Source organism: Buceros rhinoceros, unplaced genomic scaffold (assembly GCF_000710305.1).
Source record: "Buceros rhinoceros silvestris isolate BGI_N320 unplaced genomic scaffold, ASM71030v1 scaffold1681, whole genome shotgun sequence".
NCBI lineage: Eukaryota > Metazoa > Chordata > Aves > Bucerotiformes > Bucerotidae > Buceros > Buceros rhinoceros.
In genome coordinates, this window is record NW_010395866.1 from 11510 (window position 1) to 28337 (window position 16828).

A 16828-nucleotide genomic window follows, 5' to 3' on the forward strand; every position below is an offset into this window, starting at 1 on the left:
CACTCCTCTGGATCGCCCGAGGAGACACAGACCGTGAGCTGTGCCTGTCGTAAGTTTTCATCTAGAACCGGGCGTGGTAACTGAGCTCTCCTAGCTGTTTTTGAGCCGAGAGCTGAGCTCTCCTGCGGGATGATCTGCAGGGCGTGCGCAGAGATTCCCCCCATCTCGCCACGGGGACTGAGAGCAGCTGCCCGGAGGCCGCCGCCGTGCCCGTGTCCCCCCTTCCCAGCGCCAGAGAGGGGTCTGACCAGGCCAGGGCACAGCATGGCCGCACACCCCCGTCTCGCTGATGGCTGCCTGCCCACGGAGTGGCTGCCTGCCCAGACTTCTAACCTTAACAGAACAGGTTGTTGAGAACTCTGGTTATTTGAATCCTCTTTCTCTCTTGAGGTTTTTTTTCCCTTTTTCTTTCCCTTAGGTTGTAACTGTATGCATATATATTCACAGAGTATAGTTATGTGTGAATTTATTGTTTATTAAAAGTTTGTTCCAGTTCCGGACGCAGACCGAGGTGTGAATTTCTTCCTTCCCCTTTTTTGAAATCCTTCCACCTCTAACAAGGCAGACGGACGACGTTAAGGAATTCGAGGAGTGGGTACCTCAGTCCCTCGACCCTTAACACATGTGTAGCCCCTTGCCGAGGTGTACGGTGGGTAAGCAGCTGCAGCAGGCGCTGGAGCACAGAGAGCGTGGGCCCCAGTGTGGTTTGCTGCAGCATCCTGTTCCGTTGCCCCTCATTGATGCTTCAGACCTTTCCACTGGGGGTGGTTAGGGAGAGGGACAGCTCCTTCACTGCATTGCAGGTCTCTTTCTGTTGAAATTAAATTCATTAATTGTTTTGCTTTTGTGTTTTTTCTGGGATAAATACAGATTTCATGTTGTTGAATGTTTTTTTTGCTACAGGGAAATTTATGTAACGATGCAAAGTATTTTCTCAACATGGTGCTTCAGGAAAATACTTCTCCAGTTTGTAGATTTAGTAGCCCCCTTTTTGCCTCACTCTCCTTTCATCCTATTTATTTTTTCCTTCACAAAACGTATTTGAGATTTGCGTTCCTCTGGTTGCAATCTTGGCATCTCTCAAAAATTACACGATTTTCAGTCTGTCAGCTCTCCTGGAGCCCCTCCTTAAGCTCATATGGGTTTCAGTTTATAAGGATTTTCTAGGATACTGGAAAATTTCACAGAAGCAATTAGAAAAAAGAAGTCTCTGGATGGGAAGTATTGGGTGTTCCTGACTGTATGTTTCAAAGCTGTTCTGTATCTGACCTGCAGAAAACAGCTTTTGCTGGTAGGTGGAGACTGTTTTTACAAAAGATAACTTCTTTTGTGTCCATGTTATTAAAGAACGTGGTCAAAAGCAGCCAAATTGATTTAGAGGATGTAGGTTTTTTTCTGTTAGTAACAGAAGCTGTCTGGGTTATTCCAACTGCTTTCAACCTTGGAATTTTTTTTTCTGAAAATAGCATTTGCAGCTTCTTCATTGCTCTAAACATTAAGTAACACTACACAGAGTTGACCATGCATCATGTCTCCAGTGGTATGGCATGAAATGCATTTTGATTTCATTTCATAAAGCAGTCGGATAGTGTGTCAGCTTAGGTGTCCAGAGTGGTGTTTTCACTTGCTGTTTTAGAACTACATCTGTATTAGTAAAAAAGTAAGAGAAGTAAGAGCAAGACTGCTAAAGAAGAGATCAACGTTTGTAGATGTAACCTTTTGCTGCCAGCTAATCAAAGTCACAACTGTGAGTAGGTACTGTCACCCCTTGCCTCAGAAAGCAGAGGGTTTTTCCAGTGCTGATCGTGGCTCCAGATACACGGTATTCCCAGTGAGGGAATCGGCTCTGAAGCAGCTGAAAGCTGCCTTTGCGCAGCTGTGTGAGCGGTTTGCTTTCTGTGCTTGCGGGGACACACGTTAATTATACGGAGCAGGGCTGCATCACAGAAACACTCCACAGGATTCCACCAGCCTGAGGATGCCATGCTGCCAGACTGATACATAGGCATGGTCTGAGACGAGCTTAAAAATCCTGGTTAAAAATGGCTAAAATTTAGGGACGTGACAGCACGAAATTGCTGTGAATATTTATAAAGCAGATTTTTGTACTACCAGACATTCATGTCATCAGTGCACCTTTCGCTTCTCTCTTTGAGAGTACAGATAATGCCACCAAAAGAGGGGAGGAGATCACCAGACAAACAAGACCAGCAGAATCCTACAAAGCAGACGTTAAGGATTGTGGATTGCTGGAAGAAATCTGTGTGTCTGGGGACAGCTATGGTGCCTCTTCCACTCTGTGCCACAGAGACTGGTGATGGACTGGCCTTTTCACAGGAGACGGGTCTCTGCATCAAGATCCATGAATGTCAGCTTGGCAGTTAGCATCAATGCTCTGCCACAGCAGCTCTTAGTGCTCTTTCAGTGCATTAAGGGCTAGGCTGTAGATTTTATGTTCCTAATAATAAATGCAGGTCATTATTTAAAGAATATTCAAATATGATATAAAGCAAGAGCAGGGCTCGGCCTTCCTCATTTGGTTGGACACAGGGTTTCAGAAGATGCTGAACAGACAGGCAGCAGACAGGTATTTTGAACCTCAAGCACCAGAATGAATAGAACAGAACAGAATAGATCCAGCTGGAAGGGATCTACAATGATCACTTAGTCCAACAGCCTGACCGCTTTGGAGCTGATCAAAAGTTGAAGCATGTTATTAAGGGCATTATCCAAATGCCTCTTTAACGCTGACAGGGGTGGGACATCAACCACTGCTCTAGGAAGTCTGTTGCACTGTCTGACCACCCTCTTGGTAAAAATTGCTTCCTAATGTCAGGTCTGAACCTCCTATGACACAGCATTGAACTGTTCCCATGTGTCCTATCCCTGGATCCTAGGGAGAAGAGACCAGCACCTCCCTCTCCAGTTCCCCACCTTGGGAAACAGTAGAGGGCAATGAGGAAGCCCCTCAGCCTCCTTCTCTTCAAACTTTATGAACCCTGTGTCCTCAGCCACTCCTCAGAGGACATTCCTTCCAGGCCTTTTGCCAACTTTGTTGCTCGCCTCTGGACTCATTCTAGGACCTTCACATTTTTCTTAAATGGTGGAGCCAGAACTGCAGACAGTTGCAGGGGATGAAAGCTGCAAAATCACTAGCTGGCACTACATACGTAGTCAGATACATGTCCTGCTGCCATCAGCCTTCATCAATCCATTACTTGCCTTTGCAAAGCACTCTGTGGTTGTCTGTTTGCTCTTGATACATCATCAGTCAGGCTGCCATCACAAGGGAAAGACCACTATTTCAACTTTCAAATTTAATTTTGATTCAGAAGCTCTCAGTTTGCAAGTAATTAATTGTATGACTCAAAAGGCCTGAAGCCCAGCCTTCATTTCCCTGGTCCATAATGATACTCTGTTAATGTGAAATTTTGTGTCTTTTGAGTAACTAAATAATAAAGCTGTAACTGAAAGCTTACTCAGAGCTGGGTGATTTGATAAGGGAAACACACATTTCCCCATTTTTTTTGGTAATAGGAACAGAAATGCCCAAATGCTATTTCCTGAGATCAGCTGCATCAGGAATTCCATGAAGTGCTCTTCTATTTTCAGCAGAGGGCTTGGGTGTAATTTACAAGATGCACTCTCTCTAACCAGATAAATATAATCTGTGTTTCATTTTCATCCCTTTTGTTGTCTCAACTTTCTTCTACCCCACAGACTAGTAACGTATCAGTGCAAACCACAAAGAGGTGGAACCCCAGTGTTACCACTTCCTGTGAACAGCCTCTGTGCAGAAACCCGCTCTTTGCATTTTAAAACCATTCGTCCCGCTACTTCAAAGAATTTTTGGTCTGTCTCCAGTCATGTATGGCATCGTTCTCTTGAGAGGAAGCCAAAAAGCTGTGAAAAACACAGATCTTATTTGAATTAAGCCTGTTTCTGCTGTGCTGAATCTTTCGCTCCTCACACACCCAATATTCATCGTTACTGTGTACCTTTTAAACAAGGACTTTGAGCATGTGTTGTTCCCATACACTTGGGATATTTAAAATACGTAATTTCATTTCGTAACGTTTTTTCCCCCACCGTTTTTTTTGTTTTGCTTTTGAATATACCTCTAATTTCTAAGATGTTAAATATTAGTTTTCCCTAGCCTTAACTGAATAAGAGCACAAAAGGACTTAACGCCTGACTGATTGTCATTGTGTGTAAAAGACAGAATCTACATGTTCCTTAGCATATTTAATCTTCTGTCTAATTCTCAGGCAACTCAACTGCTCTCACCCAATTCTTTCTTGTAATTACAATCTTTGTGGCCAAGTCATTCATATTTATGATGTCATTAAAAATCCTCAGACTAAAGAACAAAGAAATCATCTGAAATACGAGACAATGAAACTGATCAAACATGAAAAACAGATGGTATTTATCTGCTTGGAGATAGATCGTCTTGTAAAGTAGAGCCAAAGATGACAGATTATCTTTCTGTTTCCCTCCTTGAACAGATGAGAGATCTTACTCGAATTTCTTACTTTTTTTTTTACTTCCACTAAATCTGTGTAAATCCTCCTTTAATTCTGTTAGCTTGGCAGGGTTCATTAAACTGAAGGTTTCTGAAAAGATTTAATTGGGTAGTTCTTTTGTAAGTAAGTACCTTGTGAACCCCATCCGAGCAGAAACGTTAGGAAGATAGGTGCACGTTTCTTAGAACACGAACAGAAGCTTGTGGCTATGTAGGAAATCAACGTTAGAGGGCAGCAAATAAAGTTATTGCAGTTACAGCCGAGCTATACGGTTAATATTTGTATTTGCAAAGCGGGCACATATCGAAGAGCTGGGCGACGTATGTGAGCACCAGAGGCTGTAAATAGAAATAAAGCATTACAATGAAATGAGGGGAAAAAAAGATAACAGTGAGAGCATTAGGTGGTAGTTGCCAGGGTGGTTAGCTGTTGTTCAGGTCTGCTGTAAATGTTTTGGTTGTATGTGGTATTTTGGCAGAAAGCAAAATACGAATGAAGACATTTGGGGTCTGTACTGTACTTGCGTCAGCAGTGACTGGTGCGCCGCAGTCATCATCAGCCTAGCTGGTTAGCCAGCGACAGTGAGTCTTAGAAAAGTGAGATTCAACTCCAGTTCTCGAGAAATCAAATGTACTGATTTGAGGATGGTTTTATAAATCTTTCCCGTATTTGATATCTATTATTCCTTGAACACTAGTGTTTTAGAAAAAAATGCAATTACCAAGAAATAAAACATTACAGTATGGTAATTACATTACAGTACACTACTAGTGCCCTAATGCATCTTGCAGTTTTAAAAGCCTAATATGTTTTGCTGAACAGGAGAAAAATAACCAGAAGTTATTTTAAGTATCTATTTTCCAACTATTTCTTTTGAATCAAAAATATCAAGTAGAAAAACAAATACAAATTTAATAAGCTGTAATCATCTAACATTTGGTCAAAGTATGTAGGTCACTCTGAAAGTACTGCCTTCTACTTACTTCTGTGGAAACTACAACAGATACACAGAGCACAATAACACTGTTTGACAGAGCAGATTCTCAGCTACAAAACACTGTTTTTCGACACGGTCCCCACCACTTTCACCAGCGATGGACAAGAACCTGCCTGCTGTGCTTGTAACAGTCTGCACCAGCAGAGGGGACCCACCGTCACTGTGGCCGCTACTGGAACGTGTCACCACCGCCTCACTGTGCTCACACCCGCTGTTTGACCTCCGTAAACGTTCAGCAGCGTTGATGAATGTCAGTGGGTGCAATTTTTTCCTCGTGGAGGGATTCAGTCCCACACCTTTGCTCCACAGGCACTGCCATGTCAGACGCCGTGCTGCCAGGCTGCCCCTCTGCTGCCGGCTGCTGCAGGGCAACAAAATTTAACGGAGGGTTGGTGGGAAGGGGCAACCTCTCTGCTGCCGGCTGCTGCAGGGCAACAAAATTAAAGGGAGTGTTGGTGGGAAGGGTCAACCTCCACTGCCGCACCACCAACATCGTGACAACCCCTGACATCGTGGGACAACATAATAAAATAGGAGGCAGTACTCTTGGAGTGACCCTCGTATGTCAAAAACACAGTTTTACTCTGATGCTTTTTCGTGGATGGAGTAATAATGTTAGTAGATATTTCCTGCATTCTTTCATTCAGTTACAAGCTTTAATGTGTAGTTCTTTTCCATATTTTTGCTATAATTTTTCTCAAGCATTTTTACCTACCCTTCTCTGGGCAAAAATAATGCTGATATGATGTTCAAGTGCAATCTAGCTGTTTCTCTGTCAGTTTCTCTGTCACCACTCCACAGGAAAAATGTTACCCACAAGTCAGAAAATGTAAGAATAGCCAGATGTGTTGCCTTCCCTAGCACAGCTAAGTCAGGAAAAGGAATGAATTCAGCACAACCAAAGGTAAGAGAACTACACAAACCTCAGAAGCTGGAGGCATGGATTTAACTTACTGGTGATTCAGAATGCTGTAGTGCTTCAGTAGCAATTGGCAGCTATCATCCATGTCCAGACAGTATGTAATCACTCAACTCCTCCTTCATTCTCTGTGCTCCTCTCACAAAGGTCAGTTGCCATTATGAACCTCTATAAGTTGAGAGTTGAAGCAGTGCAGGGAAACCTGTCTTCCTGTACTTTAAGACAAACCTCCCTCTAAGGAGCTGGAGAGGACCAAGGCTCCTTCACTGGCAGGGAAGACCATGTCTTAGCTTGGCTTGCTCCTTTCCACTTGCACATTTGATTGTTGTCTCAAGAAGGCGCTCCTCTTCTCTCCTGAATTTGCCCGTGTAAGGTGTTCAGAAGAGTGTATAGCAGGTGACTCCTACTCCTTTTCGCAGCCTGGCACCTTGCATAGTGCATTGTACCTCCCAGCTTCCTCTGTGATGCAGCCAATATATTCTTGACCACCTTCTACTATTGTTGCCCAAAGATTGTCCAACGATTTCAAAGATGTGCTGATCTGTTTTCTTGACTCCTGAAGGAGACTCAAAGGTCTATTGACTGGGGGAACTGCTAACTGTGGATTCTCTGTGTGAAAACAAAAAGTGATAGTAATTGTGCAAGATTCTCAAGTAGTTTACTGGTGACCTTGGAAAAGCCTAGCAGAATTCACTGGGTGGAGTAGTTCTGACTTGACCTATGGTGAATACCCAAGGAAGAACTTAAAGCAAGGTTTCATTGTGTGCTCACTGCTTTGCATATAAGAGAGTTGATTTTACGTGTGACCTTTTGCACTTGGTTCCCCCCCTTTCTCCCCCTTTTTTTTTAACAAAGTGGATAATTTCTCCTGGCATGGAAAGGTATCTCTGTTTAAGAGGGAGCCAAGAAAATCAGTTGCCTTTTAGTGTGGCTGATCCACATTCTCTCCAGTGAGACGCTTGGCTGAGCATTAAATATGGCTTTGTCTAATGGGGTTATGGCAAGAGGACACGAGGGCTTTTGACACCGAAGACTGCCTTCATCTCAAATGTAGCGAGACAATAGAATTATACCAGTTCAAGAGGCAGAGTTTCTCCCTTCCTGCACTGGAGTCCAGATAGTCTTGTTAAAATGCCTTTAAGGAGCATTAGTTGAAGACTCTTCTTCCATTTTCCATTTACAGTGACAATTCATTCATGCCTGTTTCTGCTTGATCATAAGATTCCAAACTTAAAAAATTAACAATTTTGCTAATCATCTTTGTTTTACAGACCCTTATTTCATCCAGTGAGCCGTGGGGCTCCGAAGGAAATGCTTATATTCTGAAATCTTTTAAGCTCTTTTTGACATACAGTAAAATAGTAGAACCTCAACCATAAAATTCTACTACAATTAATCACATCTACTGCCTCCAGTGTACAGTTCACTTGATTGTGGGTTACTCTGGCTTTAACAAATGTTGGAATTTTGCTTGTTAAAAGTTATAACTCTTTTAGGAAATTGAAGATAAGATGGAAATCATAATGATAGGTTTATACAGTCTGTAACCATTTAAAATTCCACTTGTCCTTGACCCCATCAGCATTCACTGAATTTAATCACATCTTCATCAAAGGCATTGATTTTCTGCAGGACATGGTGTATGCGAAAGCTTTGTGTCCATGTATATGAAGACCTGGGAGGTTCATCGTAATAATTTTAATAAAATCTAGGTATTATGTGGCGGTTTTGAGGTAGAACTCAAATTCCTTGTAAAAGATGCTCTCTGCCTGTGTTCACGTGGCTATGCACAAGTAACCGTGTGAAGCCACTGCCAGCTTTGGAGAAGCAGGCCAGCTGGTATGCTGGAGAGAAAGATCCTGAAGTGAATACTTCTAAGCTTGTTTTCCTGTCACGTGGATGGGTCTTACCACTCTTGTGCTTTGCCTGGCTGCCCCAGCCCATTCCATCTGCCCTTATGACAGATCCCTGCAGGCACTGCTGGGCACACGATGGCTCAAAGCCTTTTCTAGGAAGGTTGAAGTGTGCCCATAAAGCAAAGGCAGATGAGATATATTTACTAAGAGCTGGCTGAATTTAGGCTACCTGCAAAGGAACTGTAAATGTGGAGAGCTGCCAAAGTTCCTGGGAACATTTAAATCAGCAAGCTATAGATATAGCACTGAATAGTTTTGAAATGAGCATCTGAAGAAAAATCATGGTCTTTACGGGATGTATTTTCCACCTCTAATTTATATGCCTTATATAGAAAGTCTCATTTATCACCTCTGTTCATAAGGTGAGGTTTTAATAAAAAATAAGTGATAATAGAGTGTATGTTCTCTGCTGAATTGCATACGCTTTGGAACATGAGTGAGCTTGTCTCTGCTGAAAACAGCTCCTGCTTCCCCCTTTTTCATTTTCTTTGATTCATCTTTCTTGCCAAAGAAATTTGGACGCAGATTTTTCCAGCTGCTCCTCAAAGAGTTGGGAGGGATGTTATTAAAGTGATGTGAAGCATTCTGTCCTCCACACATCACAGCCAGCCTGTTCCTAAGCCAGAACTGTGCCTAACTCCCAAGTTGTGATCTGTATCATTCTTGAGACATTACCTAGCACATACTGCAGGAGCTCCTCTGTACACTCTTCATGCTCTCTGTGCATCTCCCTGTAAGGGAAAAAGGCTTTATGAGCAAACTTTGGATTTGTTAACGTGCGCTATGATTTATTGCTGTTCTGATTATGACATTATTTTACACTGTAATTGAACATGCAGGTTGTGTCTGACATAGGGTAAGAAAATGAGTGTTATTGTCCAAAGTGTGAGACAAGACTGTGGTAATACCTGTAAAAGGACAGGTCAGCACAACCTTGGGGTGTATGGTAAGCAGTTATACTGCAACATTACAGTCACAGAACTGTTTAGATTGGAAGACACCTCCTGAGGTCATCTACTTCAGCTCCAGTTATTCTTTGTACAATGATATATAATGGTTAAGGCAGTAGTTCTCCTTCAAAATGTCCTTAAAATTCTATATATTTATAATGTGTGTGAAGAAAGTATTATTAAAGTGTTTGCCCCAAATAATAGGAAAACTTCCTTATTAAATACATATTTCTCCTTCAGTCCCACTGCAGCAAGATTTGTAATGCATTCCTTCTCTCCAAAGAGAAAGTGAGGCAAAATATATTCTTAAAAATCTTTTTTTTTTTTTAAATTAACAGTAGCATTACACATGTGCCAGATGTGGACTTTTTGGCACATATGTCTTTAATACGGTGAGATTAATGTATTAAAATTCAGCATGTGTACTGAGATTGTTTCAGTACCTGGATCTAGCAAAGGCTGTAAGCGCTCATCTTTGAAGTTCATAGAGACACCTGCATACTTCACATTAACTGTGTGGTGGAATATCTTACTGAATTGGTGCCTCAGACTGCTGATGAAGTCACATCTCCCCCACAGAGGTGTTGCTGTAACCACCTGTTACTCAAGTCATTGTCGTCTGCTCAGTTTAATAACAGCATGTGAAATGCAGTCTGCAGTCTAAATGCCAGGGGTTTCCTGTGGTGTCCGGGCACTGAGAAGTATCTTGCTAGGCCAGTGACTGCCAGCTGATGATGCACGCACGTCATCATCAGAGCTGAATCAAGGAGGTCTGCCAGGCTTGCTCACTTGGCCCCTTTGCCAAACACGGCACTGCCAGGAGCTGTTAACTCCCTGTTGAGAAAAGAGGGGAAATAAACCCGGTCTTAAGGCCGGCACCGAATATGCAAGACAAGCAAAATTGTTGGGGGCGGGGGGCGGGCAGGAATAGTGACGGTTTATTTACAAGAGCAACATTTACAGGTTCTTTTGGTATTGCCTTTGGTAAATGAACCACAGAGTTATGGCTTATTTACCAGAGAGACCGCACAGGTCTGATACCGAGAGCTCACAACCTGCCTGTTGGAGCGTAGCTACGTGGTACAATAATCCCGCTAATGCACAAGCTGCATTAGGAGTAAGTAAAATCGCGATTACTACGATACAAAGTACACCCGGGGACAATAGTATCACTCAGTGTAGGCTGAGGCGGAGAATCTTACCCATGAGGCATCCCAAGTAGGGTGTGGAGAGGAGAGTGAATTCGTCAATCCGTACGTTGGTGTGGTGTCGAGTCTTCTCCTATCCCAGTTTGGGGTCTAAATTGGGGCCATATTTATACCCGGGTTTTGTACATGACATCACTGGTGTAGAGGGGCGTGCAGGGATGACTGTAGACAAGCTCATCGCTTCTGTGAATGGCACAAAGTTGGAAAATTTCCACCTGCAGGGGTGGAGGTAACAGCTCGTTTTGTCCAGAGTAGAAAAATGGAAGAATGAGACCACCGGACCCCGCCCAGCTTCACACTCCTCCAGGACATTCAGGTAACACCTAATGCCAGACATGGATCTAGTGATAGTTGTAGCTCCAATTGTCACCTCGCCCAGCGATGAATTTTATTGACAAAGAGCTCGCGGGCATCCAGCTGCAGACATGTACATGTCTGAGTGACCTGGACTTTGTGCAGGGGCTGTCTCTACACACCCTGAGGAGGCTGCTGCAGCAGCAGGGGTGGTAGCATTGCTAGTGTGGGAGACAGTTTGGACCCTTGTCGTGTCTGGTGCCCCTTCCTCCTCATATTAGAGCACCTCTGTACCTCTGGCTGCAGGAGGAGCATCGTGCTTCTGCAGAGGCTCAGTGCTGCTGCAGGTCTGGGGAAGATGCTGGGCACAGACTCCTAAATGAGAGCAGCAGGGAGCGGACAGCAGTGAAGCACTGCACTCAGCATGCATCTGCATTTCAGATATGCCTAAGTGCCTACAGCATTTCTGTAAATTGACTTTTGGCCTCTGGAACCTGTACAGCTAAATGTACACATCTCGCAGTAGCTAAAAGTAGACACCAGCTGTAGACAGACCAGCCTCCCTAAATAAGACTCAGACTCACATGTGCGATACATACCCATTCAGTTTTTCACAAAAACACCCTTACAGAAGTTACAAGTTAAATTCACACACATCTGTTATTTTCCAAATGTCAATAATATTTGCCCTAGCAGTATACTGATGTCAAGTCACTGACGTGCCTTGGCACTGGCTGAGCTCTAAAAGGAGCTGCTGCAGATTCACTTAGCTGTCTTTCCTAAAATCAACTTAACTCACCTCCTCCCAACACCTCCAGATTAATTTGACGTGTCTTGTCACCTACACTAAGTGATCAGAGTTATTTGGCACCTTTTGTTGGGTTCACAGGTATTTGTTTGTGAAAACTTGGGGAGTCTTGACAGGTGTCTCAGTGCATGAATGAAAGCTCAAATTTCTCATGTTGACTTGCTCAATTCAAAGCGATTGTGATTCAGAATCTGGGGGATGATCCATCTTCCAATAGACTTCAGAAAAATCTTACTTGACTTCATACAGTTTCTCTGTTTTCCATCACTTTCCGTGTCTCCTTTCAACCTCTAAATTGGACTCATGGAAAGAGAAGAACACTTCGCTGATTTTAACTGCAGCGGGATATGGGGGCAAAGGCAGAATTTGTTCGTTATAGATTTTAAGTGCTAGCCTTTCCAATTATTATTTTACTGCTGCATCTCCTGCCATGTGGAACAAATTCTTTGCTGATTCTCTAAAATCTTTCTCAAGCTTTGAGATTCTATTTGTTTTATAAGAAAAGCTAAGACTTCAGATTTTATCATTTGGGGGGGTTTTTATTAAAACACTTTTGGGTTTTGACTTCTTGGCATTTAAGTTTTGTCATCCAATTGTCTTTCTTCTCATCCTCTCTTTCCTACCCTCCCATTTTTTTTTTCCAAATTTCCAATGGAAATGAAAGTTGCATAACTAGGGAATATAATTTTAATGTGTCCGTGGTACTGAATCATGAAAATTGTATTTGCATGAAAACATTTTGTAATAAGGATCAAATAATATTAATGTTTGTAAAATGATTTTTTAACAGCAAAAATATCAGAACTTTAACTGATATTAATTTCAGTCTTTTGAAAAAGCAGATTTGGAGTTTTCTCTTTTTTATTCCAAACCTACTACAGCTTTATTGTCATAAGGCTTGTGTTGCTCTTCTGCTTTTTTAAATATGAGTTTGACTAAGATTGTGTCTGCATTTTCTGCTTTTTATGAAACTTGAATTGCATTATTGTTCTCAGACGAAAACAGAAGAAAATAATGAAATGAGACTAAGTGTTATCTATTCCCTTATGGAGCCAGTCAGGAGTACAAAAATGATTACGATGTGCTGAATAAAAGATCACTAAAGTCTGTTCTCTTAATACTCCAGGCTAAGGCTGCTCCTTCTGCAAGCATTTGTTTTGGTGATGGAATATCTAAAAGGCTGACAGGGTGCAAAGAGACTACCTAGAAACAGTCATTCCAAGATTGCAGGTACTTTTGAGGGCTGAGACAAAGCTGTGAGTGAAGTGCTTGGGGATTCTCAGTAAAACTCTGAATTAGCTTTGAATTACCTTCATTAGACAGTTCACGTTTATAGCAGGAGAGCTAAAGCTACGGCTGTGTCTTTGAGAGACTAATAAAAGGGAAGAAAGAAAAGGAAAGCAAATGATGCACCTCGTGGTGCCTCGAGGGACAGTTTTGCAATCATGCTGAGCCTAATTGATGAACATGTTGTGCTTGCATCAAGTCCTCAAAGATTTCATAGCACGTCAGCAAATATGCTACTATTTGCAGTTCAGTTGGATATTATTCGGTTTATGTCAATGCTGAGGAACTGTGATAAAACATGTGATTTGGTTCCAGCCAGCTCACCCGTAAAAATCATCTATTAGCCCATGCTATTATTCACAGAGGGGCACCTGTGTGGCTGAGTTGGATTAGATGAACAGCAGTGTCGTGTTTAAATTACAAGGAGAACAATTCAATGGAGGCAGATTTTAAACATGGAGCTCTCTTATTATGGGGAAAGAGAGAAGCAGTGAGAGCTGCTGTGATTTCAGCTTCTTCAGTAACTCTTGTTTACGAGTGAGAAGAAATAGAAGAATCCAGCCTAAGGTAATAGCGGTTGGCGTTTGTTTTTAGTGTATGATGTATAAATGTTTGTATTAGGTTATGACATGCCTGTTGTGAGGAATGGAAAATGACTTAGAAAACAGAAAGAAGACACTTTAATCAGTGGTACCATCTACCATAAATTCCATATGGTATTTTTATTGTATTCATAGTTATTTAAATTCGTTTGGAGAAGTAGGATTAAGGTGACAATTTTTAATGAAAGCATTAACATGACTAATGCTGCAAAGTTAAGAACTGGTTACATTTTTAGGTTACAGGAGAATCTTACAGGTTTCTGCACAAATAATTTGTAGAATTCCAGAGTGTCAAGGGCTTTGCAAAAGATTTTGGTTTGTGCTTTAGGTTTATGGGAGACGCTTTGTGGTTTATTAGCACAGCTGGTCTAATTTTATTTTCAAAAAAAAAGATAATCTATAGAAATCCCAGTGAGATGTATTAATCTGAAATCAAAAGTTCTGCCTTTTTAAAAACGTGTGTTTCTAAGTTTAAACCTAACATTTGATCAATTTGTTTAAATGGACGTTCTACAGGAAAATCAATGTGAGGGGTCATTCATTGATGAGCTACTGCTTTTATACTAGTACAGCCCCTCTGAAGTAATAACATTTTAAAATGATGCCCCTGGTTTTCCTCCCCAGGTGGCATTATGTAGGAAGTATATCTGAATGCATAGGTGTGTGATGGCAGTACTATCTGGGAAGGTATTTAGTAAGTCTAGTTATGAACTATACTAGGACCTAGAGGCCTTGATTCTTCTAGACTAGCCTCTCTGGCTTCCACTTGCAGCCATCACAGGGGGGACAGTGGCATTTCCCAAGTTTGACCTGCAGATTGGTGGAAACAGCTGGAGCTCTTTCCTGAAAGGAAGATCTTGCAAGGCTTTCAGGGCTTGATAGGAAAGCTAAAAATTCCTTTCCGTCATGATAATGATCTTATTTGCCTATCAACTTTTTTTTTTTTTTTGCCTATGACTTTTCAACATATCTAGAGTTACATTTCATCTGTGCACTCCACTTGATTTAAAACAGCTTATCTGGTCCATGTCCAATTCCTCCTTCTCATGTGATTCCTCTTCAGTTTGTGAGTCCGGGAATATTTTCTGTTCTTGGAATAGTCCTATGAACAGATTGATGCTTCAGAAAAACCTGTTCAAGCAGTGGTTTCGAGGCTGTCCTTTGTTTGCCCAGTCCGTTTCCTAGAAATGATGATGGCGCTGGGGTCCTGGTTGCTTCATACAGTCAAATGGCTGTTTGGAAAACCCCCATGTATTCAAATTCTATTTGAATTTAGTTGTGGACCCTTGCTCAGATCTTAAGAATTATCTCCCAGGGTTATTGTAATTGCATCCTTAGCCACACAATGCCTTAATTTCCTCCTGTGTAAAATTGCATTCATGTTTCCTCTCTAACTGAACTGAACAGCATTATTAATTTGTTTTTCTTGTTCGCTAGGAGAAAGAGCAGAGACTAACTATGACAGGAATTGTTCGTAAACTTTAAAGAGCCAACTTCCTAGCAAATAATTTCAATGTTAGAGACTTGACTTTATCATATCCCAAGCTTTTGCACTCTTCTGTGGAAGACACGTTGTGGGGGAAGTTCTTTAGTTTTCTTTACCTCTGATACTATTCTGCTCCACAGAGATGTTGCCGAACTTAACAAATTTGTGGTTAATGTTTCATCCACGTGATGATCAGTCCAGTGGTTGCATCCACAAGGAAATTTATCTACCATTGCACTTAGCTCCTTTAATTAAATATCTTTGAGAAACAGGTGCTTTGTTAATAATGAGTTTAAAAGACCATCAATATTTCCTTCAAACTTAACAAAACTGCTTTGTAATTTATAGCTGAAACATTTTATGAACTGTTTTTCACTTCGCTGTATCGTGATTGAAACTTTGTAGTGACCCTGGCAGGTTTCTCTTGCTTTGAGAGTATTGTTGAAGAATGTAAGAGAAAACTTTATATAGATTCTTGTTGTCAAAATTTAGCTGATCCACTTCAGTTATGATAAAGAAATCATCCTAAAAATTGTTTTTATTCCTCCATGACTTAGCACAGATAAATGGTGCTTACCAAAATGTCATAAAATAAAATGAGGAAAATGGACAGCATTAAAAGGAACAGAAACAAATAAAAGAAAATAAAGTAGAGGGCTTTCTTCTTAATTGGGGACAGATGAATGCATGACGAGATCCGTCCTTAACTCCTTTCTATATAAGCTGTCCTAAGAATCTTAATAGTTTCTCAACAAATAAAGTCAAAACCTGAGGTGGAAAGGTATGTCCCAACTGTGGAGCTACATAAAGTTGTATTAGATATCTTCTAAAGAAAAGAATGGTGGCACTACAAGTGAAGCAGAGGAAATGCAGTGTACAGCTTTCTGTCACAAACCCCGCCTCATTTACCTAGCACATCTGGTGTGAACAGATGAGAACACCAAGTTCTATCAGCAAGTGCCAGTAGTGATCGCAGTACTCACCCATCTATGTAGGACATAAACATGATCAACAGCGGACTGCACCGATAATTTCCGGTATCACAAGTCTATATTTTCGCAGTTAGAATATATGACACACACTACATTAGTTAAATCCCTTCTTGTGAACCATGGTGAAATTACTCCAAAATGCTCGATATACCTGTGCAAGAGAAGAGTTGCACTGTACCTACTCGTATGCGCTCGCACGTGCTTGTTTGTCTGTGTATGTTTGTTTGGGAGTGACTTAACTTAAATACACTTAGTGTGTGTTTGTGCTGTTTAATTTGTATTCCAGCACATGGCATCTCCCTGAATTCCCAGGCTGAACTTGCTCTTCTGGCGCGACAGTCCATGTGGTTATTTGGCTAAAGAATGAGAAGTTTCTCTTGCATGTGAAGCGTAGTACTGGGGAGGATTTATTGACTAGAGAGCTGCCAAGCTTGGAATAATGGAAATGGGAGTGATGTGCCTTTTAGGATGGTGCACCTGGCATCGATATTAGGGAAGGGCATTGCGTGGACCACCATGAATGCAGAAGAATAGCTGTTTGTCCTTTGGCCGCACTGTGAAAAGTGGTGCTCATTGCAGGATCATCAGGAACAGAGGCAGCCTTCTAGAATAGCTTCTGTGGATGAGCATGTATTTCTTCTGTGAAAACCCTGGTTTCTGAGTGAAGGTAGAACTATTCTGGGTTGTTGACAGATTTCAGACCAGCAGGGAACATGCCATTCCTGGCCTGTATGGAGGAGGAAAGCACATTATATTTTCCATTTTAGAAATTCCCCTAAGATGGTGGCGAGATAGGGACATCTCCATCAGTGCTCCATCACACAGGCAAGCCACCCAAAAGAG